Source organism: Bombina bombina, chromosome 8 (genome assembly GCF_027579735.1).
Source record: "Bombina bombina isolate aBomBom1 chromosome 8, aBomBom1.pri, whole genome shotgun sequence".
Lineage (NCBI taxonomy): Eukaryota > Metazoa > Chordata > Amphibia > Anura > Bombinatoridae > Bombina > Bombina bombina.
Window position 1 is genome coordinate 310236033 of NC_069506.1, and position 19147 is coordinate 310255179.

Here is a 19147-nt window from a genome sequence, read left to right on the forward strand (position 1 = left end):
GTGTTAGATGCCTTAAATTTGCAAATTTTGGCCTAGATTTGGAGTTCGGCGGTAGCCGTCAAAACCAGCGTTAGAGGCTCCTAACGCTGGTTTTGGCCGCCCGCTGGTATTTGGAGTCAGTGATTAAAGGGTCTAACGCTCACTTTTCAGCCGCGACTTTTCCATACCGCAGATCCCCCTACGCCATTTGCGTATCCTATCTTTTCAATGGGATCTTTCTAACGCCGGTATTTAGAGTCGTTTCTGAAGTGAGCGTTAGAGCTCTAACGACAAAATTCCAGCCGCCTGAAAATAGCAGGAGTTAAGAGCTTTCTGGCTAACGCCGGTTCATAAAGCTCTTAACTACTGTACCCTAAAGTACACTAACACCCATAAACTACCTATGTACCCCTAAACCGAGCTCCCCCCACATCGCCGCCACTCGATTTAAATTTTTAACCCCTAATCTGCCGACCGCCACCTACGTTATACTTATGTACCCCTAATCTGCTGCCCCTAACCCCGCCGACCCCTGTATTACATTTATTAACCCCTAACCTGCCCCCCACAACGTCGCCGCCAGCTACTTAAAATAATTAACCCCTAATCTTCCGACCGCAAAGCGCCGCCACCTACGTTATCCTTATGTACCCCTAATCTGCTGCCCCTAACACCGCCGAACCCTATATTATATTTATTAACCCCTAATCTGCCCCCCTCAACGTCGCCGACACCTGCCTACACTTATTAACCCCTAATCTGCCGAGCGGACCTGAGCGCTACTATAATAAAGTTATTAACCCCTAACCCGCCTCACTAACCCTATAATAAATAGTATTAACCCCTAATCTGCCCTCCCTAACATCGCCGACACCTACCTTCAATTATTAACCCCTAATCTGACGACCGGAGCTCATCGCTACTATAATAAATGGATTAACCCCTAAAGCTAAGTCTAACCCTAACACTAACACCCCCCTAACTTAAATATAATTTTTATCTAACGAAATAAATTAACTTTTATTAAATAACTTATTCCTATTTAAAGCTAAATACTTACCTGTAAAATAAATCCTAATATAGCTACAATATAAATTATAATTATATTATAGCTATTTTAGGATTAATATTTATTTTACAGGCAACTTTGTAATTATTTTAACCAGGTACAATAGCTATTAAATAGTTAAAAACTATTTAATAGCTACCTAGTTAAAATAATAACAAATTTACCTGTAAAATAAATCCTAACCTAATATATAATTAAACCTAACACTACCCTATCAATAAATTAATTAAATAAACTACCTACAATTACCTACAATTAACCTAACACTACACTATCAATACATTAATTAAACACAATTGCTACAAATAAATACAATTAAATAAACTAGCTAAAGTACAAAAAATAAAAAAGAACTAAGTTACAAAAAATAATAAAATATTTACAAACATAAGAAAAATATTACAACAATTTTAAACTAATTACACCTACTCTAAGCCCCCTAATAAAATAACAAAGCCCCCCAAAATAAAAAATTCCCTACCCTATTCTAAATTAAAAAAGTTACAAGCTCTTTTACCTTACCAGCCCTGAACAGGGCCCTTTGCGGGGCATGCCCCAAGGATTTCAGCTCTTTTGCCTGTAAAAAAAAACATACCATACCCCCCCCCAACATTACAACCCACCACCCACATACCCCTAATCTAACCCAAACCCCCCTTAAATAAACCTAACACTAAGCCCCTGAAGATCTTCCTACCTTGTCTTCACCATACCAGGTTCACCGATCCGTCCTGGCTCCAACATCTTCATCCAACCCAAGCGGGGGTTGGCGATCCATCATCCGGTGCTGAAGAGGTCCAGAAGAGGCTCCAAAGTCTTCCTCCTATCCGGCAAGAAGAGGACATCCGGACCGGCAAACATCTTCTCCAAGCGGCATCTTCAATCTTCTTCCATCCGGTGCGGAGCGGGTCCATCTTGAAGCAGGCGACGCGGATCCATCCTCTTCTTCCGTTGTCTCCCGACGAATGACGGTTCCTTTAAGGGACGTCATCCAAGATGGCGTCCCTCGAATTCCGATTGGCTGATAGGATTCTATCAGCCAATCGGAATTAAGGTAGGAATTTTCTGATTGGCTGATGGAATCAGCCAATCAGAATCAAGTTCAATCCGATTGGCTGATCCAATCAGCCAATCAGATTGAGCTTGCATTCTATTGGCTGATCGGAAAAGCCAATAGAATGCGAGCTCAATCTGATTGGCTGATTGGATCAGCCAATCGGATTGAACTTGATTCTGATTGGCTGATTCCATCAGCCAATCAGAAAATTCCTACCTTAATTCCGATTGGCTGATAGAATCCTATCAGCCAATCGGAATTCGAGGGACGCCATCTTGGATGACGTCCCTTAAAGGAACCGTCATTCGTCGGGAGACAACGGAAGAAGAGGATGGATCCGCGTCGCCTGCTTCAAGATGGACCCGCTCCGCACCGGATGGAAGAAGATTGAAGATGCCGCTTGGAGAAGATGTTTGCCGGTCCGGATGTCCTCTTCTTGCCGGATAGGAGGAAGACTTTGGAGCCTCTTCTGGACCTCTTCAGCACCGGATGATGGATCGCCAACCCCCGCTTGGGTTGGATGAAGATGTTGGAGCCAGGACGGATCGGTGAACCTGGTATGGTGAAGACAAGGTAGGAAGATCTTCAGGGGCTTAGTGTTAGGTTTATTTAAGGGGGGTTTGGGTTAGATTAGGGGTATGTGGGTGGTGGGTTGTAATGTTGGGGGGGGGTATTGTATTTATTCTTTTACAGGCAAAAGAGCTGAAATTCTTGGGGCATGCCCCGCAAAGGGCCCTGTTCAGGGCTGGTAAGGTAAAAGAGCTTGTAACTTTTTTAATTTAGAATAGGGTAGGGAATTTTTTATTTTGGGGGGCTTTGTTATTTTATTAGGGGGCTTAGAGTAGGTGTAATTAGTTTAAAATTGTTGTAATATTTTTCTTATGTTTGTAAATATTTTATTATTTTTTGTAACTTAGTTCTTTTTTATTTTTTGTACTTTAGCTAGTTTATTTAATTGTATTTTTTTTTAGCAATTGTGTTTAATTAATTTATTGATAGTGTAGTGTTAGGTTAATTGTAGGTAATTGTAGGTAGTTTATTTAATTAATTTATTGATAGGGTAGTGTTAGGTTTAATTATATCTTAGGTTAGGATTTATTTTACAGGTAAATTTGTTATTATTTTAACTAGGTAACTATTAAATAGTTCTTAACTATTTAATAGCTATTGTACCTGGTTAAAATAATTAAAAAGTTGCCTGTAAAATAAATATTAATCCTAAAATAGCTATAATATAATTATAATTTATATTGTAGCTATATTAGGATTTATTTTACAGGTAAGTATTTAGCTTTAAATAGGAATAAGTTATTTAATAAGAGTTAATTTATTTCGTTAGATGTACATTATATTTAACTTAGGGGGGTGTTAGTGTTAGGGTTAGACTTAGCTTTAGGGGTTAATACATTTATTAGAGTAGCGGTGAGCTCCGGTCGTCAGATTAGGGGTTAATACTTGAAGGTAGGTGTCGGCGATGTTAGGGAGGGCAGATTAGGGGTTAATACTATTTATGATATGGTTAGTGAGGCGGATTAGGGGTTAATAACTTTATTATAGTAGCGCTCAGGTCCGCTCGGCAGATTAGGAGTTAATAAGTGTAGGCAGGTGTCGGCGACGTTGAGGGGGGCAGATTAGGGGTTAATAAATATAATATAGGGGTCGGCGATGTTAGGGCAGCAGATTAGGGGTACATAGGGATAACGTAGGTTGCGGCGGTTTACGGAGCGGCAGATTAGGGGTTAAAAAAAATATGCAGGTGTCAGCGATAGCGGAGGCGGCAGATTAGGGGTTAATAAGTGTAAGGTTAGGGGTGTTTAGACTCGGGGTACATGTTAGAGTGTTAGGTGCAGACGTAGGAAGTGTTTCCCCATAGGAAACAATGGGGCTGCGTTAGGAGCTGAACGCTGCTTTTTTGCAGGTGTTAGGTTTTTTTTCAGCTCAAACAGCCCCATTGTTTCCTATGGGGATATCGTGCACGAGCACGTTTTTGAGGCCGGCCGCGTCCGTAAGCAACTCTGGTATCGAGAGTTGCATTTGCGGTAAAAATGCTCTACGCTCCTTTTTTGGAGCCTAACGCAGCATTTGTTTAAACTCTCGATACCAGAGTTAAATTTATGGTGCGGCCAGAAAAAAGCCCGCGGAGCGTTAACAGCCCTTTTACCGCCGAACTCCAAATCTAGGCCTTTCTTTGCTACAAGTTCAACGCTCCTTGAAGACCAATGAGAGTGGTAAAAGAGTTACACTGAGCTAGATAACAAGTGGTTTGCTATTGTTAGCATGGGTCGTTTATTGAAAGTAAATGTGTTCACATGAGCACAAACTAAATTAGCATGGGTTGGGTTAATACTACTGAAGACCTCGCATAAAGTGTAGGGGTTAAAAAAAAGTTGCACCAAACAAAACATAAATACATTAAAATAAAATGTTACACTCATATACAGTAATAAAAATTCTTAATATAAATAATAACAAAAAATATATATGAAAAGGTATTTGACTGCAAACTCTACCCACAGACTTCATGCACTTCTACTTTTGCAACCCAGTGTTTGAGAACTTTCTACCACTAAAAACTCATTCATGTAAAGCTACACGCTGATTCAAAAGCAAAAGGTGCCCTGTAACCAATACCCACATAGGTCATTATCAGTCTTTTCTGTAACTTCATATTACCATTTTACCCACATTCTATCTGATTCCAAATACTCAATATGGGGCTCCGCAAATCTGTCAAAACTGACAAACTGATGAAACCCACAGACTCAACTCTCAGCTCAGTAAATATATTCATTAAGCAATCAGACCAAAAAAAACAAAAAAACACTGAGCAAACCTCAGTGGACAACAAAGATGGAAGTACATCAGATAATGTAAACCCAAGCCTTCACTTAACCTCTCCTTTTTCTCACCCACATGATAATAATTCCTCTGTGATGCTCAGAGCCAATAAAGCATTGATTGACCAAGTCAAATTATGTATAAGAGAAGAAAGTGTCAACCTAACAAAGGAATTAAGTGATCTAGGCACAAGAGTCATGGCACTAGAAGAGGACCAAGAAAACCTAATCAATGATTTTACAGACATCCCAAATAGTCATTCAGTACCACAGTTTGACTCTAGAGTTGGAAAACAAACTGGACAACTTCAAAAAAGAACCCACAGGAATAGTCTTAGGCCTAGATTTGGAGTTTGGCGTTAGCCGAGAAAACCAGCGTTAGAGGCTCCTAATGCTGGTTTTAGGCTAACTCTGGTATTTGGAGTCAGTCAAAAAAGGGTCTAACGCTCACTTTTCAGCCGCGACTTTTCCATACCGCAGATCCCCTTACATAAATTGCGTATCCTATCTTTTCAATGGGATTTTTCTAACTCCGGTATTTAGAGTACTCTAACGACAAAACTCCAGCCGCAGGAAAAAAGTCAGTAGTTAAGAGCTTTCTGGGCTAACGCCAGTTCATAAAGCTCTTAACTACTGTACTCTAAAGTACACTAACACCCATAAACTACCTATGTACCCCTAAACCGAGGTCCCCCCACATCGCCGACACTCGATTACATTTTTTTAACCCCTAATCTGCCGACCGCCAACTACGTTATCCTTATGTACCCCTAATCTGCTGCCCCTAACACCGCCGACCCCTGTATTATATTTATTAACCCCTAACCTGCCCCCAACAACGTCGCCGCCAGCTACCTACACTTATTAACCCCTAATCTGCCGACCGCAAAGCGCCGCCACCTACGTTATCCTTATGTACCCCTAATCTGCTGCCCCTAACACCGCCGACCCCTATATTATATTTATTAACCCCTAATCTGCCCCCCACAACGTCGCCTCCACCTGCCTACACTTATTAACCCCTAATCTGCTGAGCGGACCTGAGCGCTACTATAATAAAGTTATTAACCCCTAATCCGCCTCACTAACCCTATAATAAATAGTATTAACCCCTAATCTGCCCTCCCTAACATCGCCGACACCTAACTTCAATTATTAACCCCTAATCTGCCGACCGGAGCTCACCGCTATTCTAATAAATGTATTAACCCCTAAAGCTAAGTCTAACCCTAACACTAACACCCCCCTAAATTAAATATAATTTACATCTAACGAAATTAATTAACTCTTATTAAATAAATTATTCCTATTTAAAGCTAAATACTTACCTGTAAAATAAATCCTAATATAGCTACAATATAAATTATAATTACATTGTAGCTATTTTAGGATTAATATTTATTTTACAGGCAACTTTGTAATTATTTTAACCAGGTACAATAGCTATTAAATAGTTAAGAACTATTTAATAGTTACCTAGTTAAAATAATTACAAAATTACCTGTCAAATAAATCCTAACCTAAGTTACAATTAAACCTAACACTATACTATCATTAAATTAATTAAATACAAAACCTACAAATAACTACAATGAAATAAACTAACTAAAGTACAAAAAATAAAAAAGAACTAAGTTACAAAAAATAAAAAAATATCTACAAACATAAGAAAAATATTACAACAATTTTAAACTAATTTCACCTACTCTAAGCCCCCTAATAAAACAACAAAGCCCCCCAAAATAAAAAAATGCCCTACCCTATTCTAAATTACTAAAGTTAAAAGCTCTTTTACCTTACCAGCCCTGAACAGGGCCCTTTGCGGGGCATGCCCCAAGAAGTTCAGCTCTTTTGCCTGTAAAAAAAACATACAATACCCCCCCCAACATTACAACCCACCACACACATACCCCTAATCTAACCCAAACCCCCCTTAAATAAACCTAACACTAAGCCCCTGAAGATCTTCCTACCTTGTCTTCACCATACCAGGTTCACTGATCGGTCCTGAAGAGCTCCTCCGATGTCCTGATCCAAGCCCAAGCGGGGGGCTGAAGATGTCCATGATCCGGTAGAAGTCTTCATCCAAGCGGGGCAGAAGAGGTCTTCCATCCGATTGAAGTCTTCATCCAAGCGGGGCAGAAGAGGTCTTCCATCCGATTGAAGTCTTCAGGCGGCATCTTCTATCGACATCCATCTGGAACGGAGCGGCAGCATCCTGAAGACCTCCGACGCGGAACATCCATCCTGGCCGACGACTGAACGACGAATGACGGTTCCTTTAAATGACGTCATCCAAGATGGCGTCCCTCGAATTCCGATTGGCTGATAGGATTCTATCAGCCAATCGGAATTAAGGTAGGAATATTCTGATTGGCTGATGGAATCAGCCAATCAGATTTAGCTCGCATTCTATTGGCTGATCGGAACAGCCAATAGAATGCAAGCTCAATCTGATTGGCTGGTTGAATCCTACCTTAATTCCAATTGGCTGATAGAATCCTATCAGCCAATCGGAATTCGAGGGACGCCATCTTGGATGACGTCATTTAAAGGAACCGTCATTCGTCGTTCAGTCGTCGGCCAGGATGGATGTTCCGCGTCGGAGGTCTTCAGGATGCTGCCGCTCCGTTCCAGATGGATGTCGATAGAAGATGCCGCCTGGATGAAGACTTCAATCGGATGGAAGACCTCTTCTGCCCCGCTTGGATGAAGACTTCTACCGGATCATGGACATCTTCAGTCCCCCGCTTGGGCTTGGATCAGGACATCGGAGGAGCTCTTCAGGACCGATCGGTGAACCTGGTATAGTGAAGACAAGGTAGGAAGATCTTCAGGGGCTTAGTGTTAGGTTTATTTAAGGGGGGTTTGGGTTAGATTAGGGGTATGTGGATGGTGGGTTGTAATGTTGGAGGGGGGGTATTGTATGTTTTTTTTACAGGCAAAAGAGCTGAACTTCTTGGGGCATGCCCCGCAAAGGGCCCTGTTCAGGGCTGGTAAGGTAAAAGAGCTTTTAACTTTAGTAATTTAGAATAGGGTAGGGCATTTTTTATTTTGGGGGGCTTTGTTGTTTTATTAGGGGGCTTAGAGTAGGTGTAATTAGTTTAAAATTGTTGTAATATTTTTCTTATGTTTGTAGATATTTTTTTATTTTTTGTAACTTAGTTCTTTTTTATTTTTTGTACTTTAGTTAGTTTATTTCATTGTAGTTATTTGTAGATATTGTATTTAATTAATGTATTGATAGTGTAGTGTTAGGTTTAATTGTAGGTAATTGTAGGTATTTTATTTAATTAATTTAATGATAGTATAGTGTTAGGTTTAATTGTAACTTAGGTTAGGATTTATTTGACAGGTAATTTTGTAATTATTTTAACTAGGTAACTATTAAATAGTTCTTAACTATTTAATAGCTATTGTACCTGGTTAAAATAATTACAAAGTTGCCTGTAAAATAAATATTAATCCTAAAATAGCTACAATGTAATTATAATTTATATTGTAGCTATATTAGGATTTATTTTACAGGTAAGTATTTAGCTTTAAATAGGAATAATTTATTTAATAAGAGTTAATTAATTTCGTTAGATGTAAATTATATTTAACTTAGGGGGGTGTTAGTGTTAGGGTTAGACTTAGCTTTAGGGGTTAATACATTTATTATAGTAGCGATGAGCTCCGGTCGTCAGATTAGGGGTTAATAATTGAAGTTAGGTGTCGGCGATGTTAGGGAGGGCAGATTAGGGGTTAATACTATTTATTATAGGGTTAGTGAGGCGGATTAGGGGTTAATAACTTTATTATAGTAGCGCTCAGGTCCGCTCGGCAGATTAGGGGTTAATAAGTGTAGGCAGGTGGAGGCGACGTTGTGGGGGGCAGATTAGGGGTTAATAAATATAATATAGGGGTCGGCGATGTTAGGGCAGCAGATTAGGGGTACATAGGGATAATGTAAGTAGCGACGGTGTCCGGAGCAGTAGATTAGGGGTTAATAATAATATGCAGGGGTCAGCGATAGCGGGGGTGGCAGAATAGGGGTTAATAAGTGTAAGGTTAGGGGTGTTTAGACTCGGGGTACATGTTAGAGTGTTAGGTGCAGACGTAGGAAGTGTTTACGCATAGCAAACAATGGGGCTGCGTTAGGAGCTGAACGCGGCTTTTTTGCAGGTGTTAGTTTTTTTTTCAGCTCAAACAGCCCCATTGTTTTCTATGGGGGAATCGTGCATGAGCACGTTTTTGAGGCTGGCCGCTTGCGTAAGCAACTCTGGTATCGAGAGTTGAAGCTGCGTTAAATATGCTCTACGCTCCTTTTTTTGGAGCCTAACGCAGCCTTTATGTGGACTCTCAATACCAGAGTTATTTTTATGGTGCGGCCAGAAAAAAGTCGGCGTTAGCTACGCGGGTCCTTACCGACAAAACTCTAAATCTAGCCGTTAGATTCTTTGGCATACTATAAGCTTTGTCCACACATCTGAGGAACTTGAAGTTCCCATACAAATGGGGATTCCCAGTCTCTTTTCAACTACAAAAAACATAGCAAAAAAGGAATGCAAGAACCCTTCAGAGATCAACCAATTCCTGACAGGCATCCCACATCCAGACAGAAAGATTCATCTTCTCCAGAACCATCCCAAAAATACCCCCTTTTACCTAAATCACAATGCAGAGCTTGGTCGGAAACTTCGAGGAAACAAAACAAAAGTAGGCAACTCCCCACAATGACCAGCCTTTGAGATGTGCCCTGAAAGGTGGAATTTTTACACCCACACCTGCACTCTGCCTGTCTTGACAATTCACAATTTGGGACCATCACCTAGAGTCCCTAGTCTGTAAGTTTCTGCAAGGTTCTTGCACAATATTACTTTAGTTCTTTGATGTTTATATGAAGGTACTCGGCTACCACACTTCAATATAATATGAACATGTAGATTTGCTCAAGCTATACGGTCCTGGCATCTTGGACATACAGGTTTGCATTAATTTATTAATTTTATCTTTATGTTAATGTTACAATTTGTTTACAGATTTGAGTCCAGTTTTACTGATCTTATATACTGCAATGTTGATCCAGGTTAATTGTCTTATCATTCCATATATTTTCCCTCATTGTTACTCATACAGATATACTTATACAAGTCATACAATCTTCCCTGACACACTACTCCCACTCCCCTTACCTTACACCAATATTCTTAGAACTTGATCCTACTACTCCATACCCCTTACACATCCTATCCTTATACACCTACACATACCTTCACAAGTACACCTTTCAACATATCAACACATTGTTCTCTACCAGTGTCCATAAAACACATTATAAATTACCTCTAATAAGTACATTGATTATATAATTACCTATATCCAACACTAGATCATTACTCATACACCTTTCCAATGGCTACTCCTCAGCAAGTAGGTGCTCTTACTATAGCGACACAAAACGTAAAGGCTTCTTATCTCCTAAAAAGTGTTCTATTGCTTTCCATGACTTTTGCAAAAAATAATCAATATAGTCCTCACACAGGAAACCAATTAAAAAATTCAATCAATCCTAAGCTCTAAACTAAATATTTTGAAAGGCACTTTCTTATCTCAGGCCTGCAAAGGAAGAATAGGGTTGGCATATCCATAAGGAAAGGCACACCATTTGAATTACTTACTTAAATGTCACCAAGATTAAGAGGGATGTTTACTGATAGTGGTGGGACTTTACTTACCATCGCTATGATTTATTCACCTATTTGCCCAACCCCCTCCTTTTTTTGCATGGTATCTACAAAAATTAAATAATGCCATGGGCGTAATATTAGCAGGAGAACTAAACTTCCCTATTTGCCCTACTGTAGAAACCTCTATGGGTAAATTGTACCATAAATCTACATTAAAGCCATTTGGTCAGTGCTACAGACCCTCACGATGTTTGACTTATGGAGAATCACTCAGCCCAAACAACAAGGCTTTACCTTTTTTTCCAACCCACAGTGGAGCTACTCAAGAATAGATTACATATTTTGCGCAGAAGACATGCTATCTTGGTGTGACCGTGAAATGGTCCATAGTACTTTCAATAGTCCACCAAACCTGTCAACCAAACATCCTAGAGACTCAATTACACCATATTTGCAGATCCAGTAGCAGTGGAATCTCTCAAAGAGCGTACAATAGAATTTTTTTTTACATTTAATATTCCAAATGACACATCCCCAATTAACAACAAGGAGGCCTAAAAAGGTTTTATTAGGGCAGAGAAGCTAAATACTATTAGAATCTTAAAAACTCTGCAATATCCAATTGACAACAATTCTCCACTGCTTCTACTCTCCACTGACACTGAGAAGGCCTTCTACAGGGTGGACTGGGATTTTATGTGGTCCAGCTTGTCTAAATATAGACAAGGTGGCTCACATAGAATACAAACAGAAAGCATAATATGGCACACTTATGGGGGATAGTTAAACAAATATGTACTGTGTAGTGGAGTGAAATTTAAAACTTAACATTTATTGTAGAAATTAAAAAAAAATATGGACCATGCCATCAAGTATTAAAAAAAAAAAAAAATAATATATTGATATTAACACTGACTCCTCTAACAAGAAATACAGGATCAGCCTGTATTAAAGATGTCTATATATTCCAACACTCAGAGACCTGTGTAGGAAGGGGCAGTAACTGGAGCAACATTCACTGGAATTAACACTATCAATGATTCCTGTGGAACCCTCAGATACCAAACAATTGAGCCCTACGAGAAAAAATGTGTGTCCCAATCCTTCAAAATAAGGTCTGTCTATAAACGTGTCTATTAAGGCCAACAATTAAACTGAGCTTAATAAATTAGAGGAGGCAGTGCGAACGCCTGACACGCGTTTTGCAACTGCTTTATCAGAGGCGCCGATCACTCCATTATGAAGTGTATTTAAAAGACTGTATGCCAATCAAAATGCTTGTGTGTCTATCGTCAATCAGCTCACGCCAAACGCAGCAGTGTTGACACATCCGGGTTTTCCCATCACATCAGCTGATGGATCAAGTGTGTTTGGTGAAGGGTGTGTGTCGTATAGCCAATCATCACAGCCTGTAGTTACGGGATACACCTATCTACTCCCAAGGCTATGTTTACACAAAAGTCTAAGTAGATTGCGGCTTTTACAATGAGCATATTGACAGTGCTATAAGTAACACTGCTGTGTTTGGCATGATATGATTGATGATAGACACACAAGCATTTTAATTGGCTTACAGTCTTTTAAATACACTGCATAATGGAGCGATCGGCGCCTCTGATAAAGCCTTGCGAAACGCGCGTCAGGGGTTCGCACTGCCTCCTCTAATTTATTTAGCTCAGTTTAATTGTTGGCCTTAATTTGCACGTTTATAGACAGACCTTATTTTGTAGGATTGGGGCACATATTTTTTCTAGTAGGGTTCAATTGTTGGTACCTGAGGGTTCCACAGAAATCATTGATAGTGTTAGCTCTATTTTCCCTGAGTAATTCCAGTGATTGTTGCTCGGTTTACTGCCCCTGCCTACACAGGTCCCTGAGTTTTGGAATATATAGACATCTTTAATACAGGCTGATCCTGTATTTCTTGTTAGAGGAGTCAGTGTTAATATCAATATATTTTTATATTTTTTTTAATACTTTATGGCATGGTCCATATTTCTACAATAAACGTTACGTTTTAAATTTCACTACACTACACAGTACATATTGGTTTAACTATCCCACCATAAGTGTGCCATATTATGCTTTCTGTTTGTATCTTCTTTATTACTAATGTGTATTCACTAGCATAGGCACTGCCCACCTTACATACATAGGTTTATTTGAGGGGGATTTGTGAGAGTAGTTATCATCACCCCCTCCTTCCCTAAGGGTCTCTAGGGGTATCTTACTATTAGGCCCACATAAAATCCCAGTCCACCCTGTCTAAATTTGGCTTCTCCAATAAATTTATTAGCAGAATCCAAGCCCTCTACGCAGTCCCTTCGGCAAAGTTGCAGATTAACGGTACTGTCTCCCACACATTTTCTATAAGAAAAAGCACGTATCAGGGATGCTCCCTGTTACCACTTCTATTTGAACTAACAGTAGAAATTCTAGTAACCATGGTCCATAACCAACCAGTCATCAAAGGTATCACCATAGGAATGACCACACAGAAATGCTTACTTTTTGCAGACAATATCATATTCAATATACAATCTACTACTACATCCATACCAACACTGCTACAACTCTTCAAAGAATATAATCAAGTCAGAATACAATTAATTCCCAAACTTTACAATTAACATGGACAGCTCAGTTTTTTTGAATAAAGTTTTTTATTGAGGTTTTTTTATATAGACAAAGAAAATGAGGATACAAGGAATTGAAAGGTCAAGGCAGTGCAGTGATTATACAATAGAACAATGCCTTGTTCCAAAAAAAACTGTGTGATAATCATAACTTGCAAGTCAAGTATTTAAGTTCTAACATATTAATAGCAAACAAGTAAGTATCAACAATAAGATAAAACACCAATGAAACCTAATTTTTCTTAATGATTATAGAATTGATGTAACTATGACATAGGCCTCTCATGGGCCAGGTAGATAAGTAATTTAATGGGAATTGGTAGTTACATGGAGGTCACTCTTTGACCGTTTGATAAAGAATAAGGGCATATATATTTAAATATATGGAGGAAGTAGTGTTGTTGCCTTTTCAATGTGCCTCAGTTAACTGACATGTAAATATCAACTCGTAGAGCTCTGTGTAATATAAATATTTGCATTGTAAAAGCCTGACACGTCTTTCATTCAGCATGAAAGTCAACTGCCAGTGAGTATGAGATGTCTATTGGACTCTCTGTATGGGCATAAGAGGTTGTGCCGTAAGTATTAGGCTCAGGTACAAGAGTCTCTCATTGGTGCTATGTAAGGTTCATCTAAGGGGTATACAAAATGAGAATTATATTTAATACAGTAAGGATATAGGAGTGGCTGCTGTCAAATGTAATAGGTGAGAGTCAATTGTAGGCTGTAACTGAGTTAGGAGTGTAGTGGATTGTATTAGGGTTCAAATCCATCTTACTAAAATCCTCCCCTCTCCGATAGTCTAACCCTTTTAGGAGTGTGCAAGAAGCTAGTGGGGTATATTGAATTGTATATGAAATTGGGGAAGCAAGCTTACAATGTTATTTGGTGATTATGTGGCAACTCTAGGTAACAGTGTTCATATATGTGCTGGTCACACAAATAGACCACCCTAAGTCAGTGCAACTTATGAGCAAAACAAGTTATAACCAAACTAACTACATGTTCACAATGCTGCTATACTACAAAACATGAAGTGTGAAGATAAAGACCAAGTATATATCAATGATAGTGGCTATAACACTGTCTAGATAGGACCAATAAAGCAACAAGGCTGTGTAGAGTTAGAAAGCTGTAGCTCTTGTGAATAAGAAGATTAAAATGCACCAATGATAACTAAGGCAGTATATATAGGACTCTAAAATGAAACTATTACATAAGGTTCAAAATGTCAGGTTACCTAGTTGAGATCACACAGAGTTGCAAAAATGCCATGTAAATCAAGTAGTTTAGTATTGAAGGATCTCCACTCTCTCTTAGCAGGCAAAGTGAAAAATAATCACACTTTGAGAAGAGAAAATGTATCATTAACAGTCCAGTGAATAATCATTACATATTTAGATAAATACTATTTCAGCCCCAGCGACATGAATTCCTATAAAGAGTGCATAGAGTGGAATATAGTTGTTAAGTGAATGTTCACAATAATAAAGGTGCTGAAGGGTATAGTATGGAATATTAATGATAGGTTGGGAATTGGAGTCTGCATTGATGTGTTAGTGGGCAGCTTCCAAGTGTGTAGTGTGGTTTGCAGTGGACGATAATCTGATATTTGACTAGTGGTATAAGTTAACTATCTGGTGACTGCGATACATAAGTAAGGTGGTTAGCTAGGAGCCCCCTAAAAGAATATGGGATGGTAGCAGATCAGCAAAATTATTACATGTACCGCCTATTCTCTGCTGGGTAGTTTTCTTACAGTAGTGGTTCAATATGTAGAGCTTATAAGAGACCATATTTGCCAGGCAGTAATCCATAGTAAGTTAATGCAGGGAGGAAGGGAGCTAGAACATAATAACAGTATTTTAATAAACAGTACAATAAAGATATGGAGCTTTTGCTTAAAACTAAAGTGATCTATTAACCCTATGGAGGTATATGTGTACATGTGGCTAACCCACAACTTTCCTGAGTGGACAGTCCATGTCGGGTAAATGGTTCGTAGAGAATCAGTTCAATCCATGAGGGAGCCAGGGGTCATATATGCTTGTTTGGTCGATAACTACAAATAGAAGGATCTGTGGTCCAAATACTGTGACGGACTCTTTATCTGTAAAGACCCTTTGTCCATTCTGTATTGAAAGGGTTACCATTGTGCCAATCTTATCTAAGGCAATAGAGCAATTGTGCTCCCAGGGGCCAGCCGCACCTTCCCGGAAGACAGCCTGAGGAGGTACCATGGTGTAACCCGCTTGATAATTCAGGGCTTTAGAACCACTCCCCAGACAAGGAGTCGATGGGTCTGTGACAAATGCTGGGACTGCCTGTTTCTCTGTGTTCATACCGGACTCTGGGTAACTATTAGCTCGGTCAGAGGTGTGAGGTCTGGCTTTGCCCTGGACTCCTTCAGGTTCTCCCATAGATAGGATCAACCATTACTCTTCCGGTTTCTGTCCGGACTCAGTATAGCCTGTAGACTTAGGGCAGAAGCGTAGCACAGCTGATCTAGGTTCCTCATGCTGTGTAGCGATATCCCTCACTCTGGTTACTTCAAATGGGTGTGGATCTTCCTCGCTCCATGGCGTTCTTACAGCGTAGCTGAGATTGTTAAAATTTTGAAGCATCCGTTGCTCAAAGTCTTGAAGTAGAAATTGAATCTGTATATATATATCCTCTTTCATGTTTAAGTATAGAGTTCCAGGGAGAATTGATAAATTCAATAAGAAGGGATAGATTTACCCGGTCAGTGGACTAACCAGGGGGCAATGATGAGCTGATGATATTAGGCCGCAGCTTTCTCAGACAGGCCAGAATTAGTTTTCTGTTTGTTGGAACATGTTGGTATTAGGTTTAGTTAGCCCCTTGACTTCTTCCGGATTAATATCTTAGATTGAGTAGAAAGATGGCTTAGTAGGGAAAAGATAGTCAACAGATTATTAAGTTAGTTGAGGAGCTTCCCTAGAATCCATCATGACAGAGGCTTGGACACGCCCCCTGACAACTCAGTTTTAATGCCAATCAATATAAACACAACAGATCACAGTTTTTAGCCACCCAATCAGTATTTAAGATATCTAATAAATACTTAAGAATAGATATACCAGCTAACCCTTCAGATCTGCACACCTTAAACTATGCACAATTACAAAAAGAAACCCAGAGACTTTAAGATACTTGGCAAAAATAGGGACACTTATCCTGGCTAGGACGAATCAACACAGTTAAGATGATGATTATACCCAAACATATAATTATTCTTCCCATAAACCTCCCAAACAGCTTCTTGGCCTCACAGCAAAAGACACTCATTTATTTAGTCACATCGCAGACCTAGAGTATCGAGACAAACTCTCTACCTTGGCAAGGAAGATGGTGGTCTTGGAGTCCCTATCTTAAAAAACTACTTCACAGCAGCTCATCTGGCTCGCATAGTAGCTTGTAACCACAAAAGTCCTTCTAAACTATGGGTTTAACTGGAGACCTAACTAGCTAATATCCCAACCCTCTCTAACCTCCACTGGCTAACCAAAAATGATAGACCACCCAGCTCTTCTCACAACAATTATATTTCAGCCACACTAGAAGTTTGGGATAAATTGCTAATAGAGAATAAATAAATATCTACGGAAATCTCACCACTAACGTCACTTGTCAAAAACTTACTCTTTCTACCCCCTGACTTTAGAATGCCAGATCATGATTATGATACTCCATTAGATATCCCCATCTACCGGATGACAAATTATGGCCTCTTTAAAACCCAGACAGAGCTGTGTGAGGAAATTGGACCTCCTTTTCACAGATTGTACTTTTATTTCCAAGCCGGACACACTATACTCACTAGTCGCTATAAAAAAGAGATACTAAGATCACTCACACCTTTTGAGAAACTCTGCATGGTACCAGATATTGCTAGAACCCATATTTCACTCATATATAGTGCTCTCAGACATATCCTCCCCAATCATAAATCTTCCTATACCACACAATGGAAAAGAGAGCTCAAGTTGAACCTAACAGACTTGCAATGAAACCACGTATTTAACAACACAAAAAAATCCTCTATCTCACCAACCCTAGTGTAATTAAACTACAAAGTTCAATCTATGTGGTACTCCACACACCACAGATTACATACCATTTACCCCAGTGCATCACCACTATGTTGAAGACATTGCGGTGTGACGGCACTATGTCTCATATCTGGTGGTTATGCCCTCTACTCAAACCATTCAGGGACAAGTTCTTGACATGTATAAATAACACGCTTGGGAAAAAGATTGCCCTCAATAACTTAATGGCTCTCTTTATTTATATCCCTAGTTTGAGTTGTGTATATCACAAGAAGTTGCTTTTCAGCATGATCACTTGTGCTAAATGACTTATACCCAGGGCATAGAAGAGGCAACTTGCCACCTCCTTCACAAAATGGCAAGCTGAAGTTGATCCCATCCTTAAATTGGATAAAATATACTTTAGTTACATGGGAAAACAAGATTTCATATTAGATATTATCTACAGATGGGAGCAGAGAACAAACACCCCTTGATTTGGGAATACAACTTTATTGCACCCTCAAAAAAAATGACATTATAAATCTACTACATGTGTATTACACTAACAATGAAGCTTCCAGAACCAAACCACATTTTGATTGTGGCTCTTTATAATTATATGATCTGTTTTTTATTTCTGTTCTATGTTCAGCTAGTTAAGATGGCCGATGAGGATGAAAACTTGTATGAAGAAAAGAGAGAAAATGTATCATTATGCATCCTACGTAAACAATTAACAGTATATGTACATTGTTTTGCAGTATTTCAAGATTCAATAAAGATAAATATATATTAAAACATTTTTTTTAATTTTTATTTACTGTCCCTTTAAGTAAAAAACATTTTATTTTCTCCTATGCTTTTACCTATTCCTTCTGTACATATCATCAATTGCTCTTTTCCCTCCATTACTCTGTCTAACTCTTACTCTTCTCCATAATGGACCCTCTGGAGTAGAATATTTCAATCCGTTTCGCTTTATATTTAAGGTACATGAGCTAAATGAATTTATATTGATGAATAACTGCCAACAGTTAATATGTTTGACCGCATATCAGCAGCTGGGTTGTACACAGGAATCAGAATCTGGTCCCATAACCAGCACAGGATTGAAGAGAGAGGACTTATTTTCTGCCTCTGTGCAGTTAAGTCTTCACTTCATTCCCCATGAAACACCAAATGCAAAACAATGACTGTATCCTGCTGACAAGAAGTTTGCCTAATTAAACCATTTAATTACAATGAACAAGAATAATTGTGCTTGTCAACCTAACAGAGGGCAGCTGGGAGATTTCCTCCTACTCTACAGTCTTGCTGGAGAGACAAATAAAAAGGAGAGAGGAAGAGAATGGGAGAATGCGGAGGATGGAGAGAGTGTGTTTGTTTGAGCGAGCAATAAAGAAACAGAGAGGCAACAGAGAGAGCGCAAGAGTGAATGAGAATAGTGAGGAACAAGAGAGAGGAATGTTAAAAGAGATAACAGTGGGAGAAGAAAATAGAGAAAGAAGAGACGGAGAGAGGGATGATACAGATTACAGAGCAGAAAAATGACATTAGTGAGGCTGAGAGATAAGACCGACTGATAGATGAGAGAGAAAGAGAGGAGACAGACTGATAGATGAGAGAGACTGAGAGAGACTGGGAGAGGAGACAGACTGATCAATGAGAGAGACTGAGGGAGGAGACAGTGATCGATGAGAGAGACTGAGAGGAGACAGACTGATAGATGAGAGAGACAGAGAGGAGACAGGCTGACAGATGAGAGAGACAGAGAGGAGGCAGGCTGATAGATGTGAGAGACTGAGAGAGGAGACTAACTGATAGATGAGAGAGACTGATAGA